The following is a 3,237-nucleotide window of genomic DNA, read 5'->3' on the forward strand; positions in this document are numbered from 1 at the left end:
CATGAGCTGGGTGTCTTTGTAGAATGAACGGTAAATTTATCTCCTAACAAGGCTGGGTTAATTAAAATTATATTGCCTGTCTCTGGCAATCATCATGATAGCCTATTTTTTTTCTTTTTTATTTTCTTTTTTTTTTTAATTACCGTGTTCCTGCCAGGTTTAGTGAGTGTGACATAACTCAGGAAGGGCCCCGGAGCACGCAGTTTTGGGCTCTTTGGACGCTGATAGAGATGTGACTCTACGGGTGGATGTGATGGGAGGTCCATGGGCCTCGGTCCCAGAGAGCCAGCTAGGGGCTCCTCCCCCTGGTACAACTCCAGTTATAATCTGAGGATAAAAATGAAGCCAACGGCAGCACCTAATTGTCTGGACATTCAAGCGTCAATTTAAATGCCACCTACAGAGAGGCCTTTTCTGACCTCGCCTCTTCTGAAGCTCACCCTACTCCCTGCCCATTCCCTTACTGTTTTAATTTTCTCATACAGCTCCATCTGAAAGGATGTATTAATGTGTCTACTGTGTTTCAGCCACCTTGTCCAGTGGAATATAAACCAGAAGAGCAGCGTCTGCCTCCTCCTTGCTGCACCCTCAGCATCCAGGAGAGTGTCTGAGACTCATAGACATTGATCAATACTTACTGAGGGCAGGGATTGCTTGCTCATCACTCAAACAGCCCCTGGCAGCCCTGCCCGGAAAGTCAGGTCTCTGGAGTGCCCCCTTGCAATTTCCCTTTCTTTGCGATTTGTCTCAGAAGTTCCAAAGGGCTCCTGATGAGGGGTCTCCTGCGAGACCCACTTCTCTCTCAGGCCAGCTCCAGGCAACCCCTCTCCTCTCAGAGCGCCCAGAAAACAACAGTTGTTCTGCCCTCAAAAAACATAGTTGCTTCCTACAAGGGTTGAGCGGTTTTGAAAATTTTTTCATGCCAGGCCTTAGGCCAAAACTCCTCATCATATCTGTCTCCAGCTTGCCTAGCACAGAGAGTCCTTCCCCTCCGGGACTGGGGGCCATCGTCAACTAGATTTCCTGAGTAAACCTTTGTTCATTCTATGAATGTTTTGGTGGATACTAAAATATGAATGTCCTCCTGCATACTCCAGGAGGAAAGCAAATTGCCAGAGCCTCAGGTTGGTGACAGTCTTTTCAATTCTCTACCATCAGGCGCCGTGGCCTCTGTGGTGTGCATGCTTCGTTCACTGGTCCTCACTGCCACATTAAAGGTGTCATGCTTCAGTCAGAGGCTCCAGGTGAGCCCCTGGCCTGGCCACGCCTCGCAGGAGGGCAGGAGATCGGGCTTGAATTAGGTCTTTTAGCAAAGCTTTGTCATCCATTTGATCAACAGCTCACAACTCCTCCCATAGCGGGATGAGATTGCTGCCCGATCAGCTTCCGGGTGCAAACATGAGGGGCACAGGCCCGCAGGTTGTCTGTCACCTTCCCCCTGGTCCCCTGGTCCTCTTAAACTCTTCCCTGGCATTGGAAGTGGAGGATCCAGGGCAGTGCCAAGGAGCCAGAGCAGGTGGGCCAGGGGAGGGGATCCCTCAGCCCCAGAGGTGAGGCAGGCCTCCGTGCGCCTGTGCTGTCTGGAGGCACACAGAGGCAGAGGCTACTAACCAGAAGCATCCCCACAGCTCACCTGGCAAGAATACAGACTCTGGCCCAGACCCATGTGGCTAGACCGCTGTGGCGAGGAAGTGGGAATACGGCGGGAAAGTGGGAACACCGCGGCCTCGACTGCGCTGAGCGCAGGATCTCCGTTTCCAGTCCGTGGACACCCCTGAACTGTCCCTTGAAAGAATCGTTTCTCCGCTCTCAGGCTTCAGCTGTGGCTCTCTGCTCCTTGCCAGACCTTCGCTTGGCCATTTGCTCATCTCTCACCTTTTTCTTGTCCTTTCTTCCTCAGCCTTCCCCGTTAGCACCCCCAGTCTCTCCTAGGAGCTTCTGCAGACCAGCTCCTGCCTTAAACATTGTTACAATGTCTACAGGTGTGTAGAACTGGTTTCTAGTGGCTTTGGCATCGACACTGGTGATGGAGCCAGGGGACCTGGAAACCTCTCCCATGGGGCTGGACGGGCCCAGCGTCTCACAGGCCTTGTGCTGTGGCTCGAATTTGCAGTTTGTGATTAGCAGGTTCCAAAGCTCTTATTTATTCTTGGATCTGCCTTGTTTCTATTTTGATTCTGCTAATTCAAACCGCAGTTTGGTGTTTCCACGGAAACAATTCAGTGATTGTTTGGCTTGCCAAGATGAACTGCGGGGGAGAGAATCAAGTGACGTAAAACCTTTTTAGTTCCTCAATTATGACTATTCATGTCTCTCGGAGAAGTCTTTGATCCCAGCTCCCTGCAAATCTGAGGAAATTTTATTAAAATAAATGTTCTAGTCTCCCGTTCCCCCTCCAGCTAAACCCCATTTCCCAAACACATCTGCCTGCTGCACTGAAGCAGATGAACAAAGGCTGGCAGGTCTCCTTGGGGCCTCTCAGGGAACCAGGGATGCAGACGGGAATAGATGTCACCAAGGAAATGACCACGCCTACTAATGTGGGGCTGGCACGCCAGAGATTGAGGGTTCACTCGCCACCTCCTTCAAGGATTCCAGGATGAACCGCCCCTGTGGTGAATCCGAATTTTCACATAAACAGAGGATGCCTGTCTGTGAGGCCAGGGCAATCCTGAACCCTGCCCCACCCACACCCATACTGTCTCCACCACAGGCAGAAAACATTCCTCTTCTCAGGCTTCCAGGGTTAAGGCTAGATCCCGTCCCCAGCAGCCACCAGCTCTGCAAAGCCCCATGACCCAGCATCCTCAGGAAAGGGCCGCCCCCTTGTCAGGTCCTGGTGGGCCCTCTCCTGTGGGCCCTGGCCTCTGCGCAAGGTCCTGGATGCTGAAGGTCAGCTCTGGGCAGGTACCTGGTGAGGGATGCCCACAGTTGGTTGGCAGAGATGAGGATTTAAAAAAAAAATAACCTTATAATTTCTTCTTTCTATAGAAGTGATAAATGCAAATAAATTAGACAATTCAGGGAAAAAAGAAAACGAACTCCCCCTTGTCTCCTCCATGACAATTTTCTGCACGTGTGCTCATAAACATGTTTTCACAGACTTGAGATCAACTGCATTTTGAAAACATAAATACGTTTTAAATTTTGGATTAACTTTTGATTTTCAGGAAAGTTGCAAAGATGATGAGTTTGTATATAACCCTTCACCTAGTTTCCTGAATATTAACATCTTAC

This window comes from Pteropus vampyrus, unplaced genomic scaffold (assembly GCF_000151845.1).
Source record: "Pteropus vampyrus isolate Shadow unplaced genomic scaffold, Pvam_2.0 Scaffold271, whole genome shotgun sequence".
Lineage (NCBI taxonomy): Eukaryota > Metazoa > Chordata > Mammalia > Chiroptera > Pteropodidae > Pteropus > Pteropus vampyrus.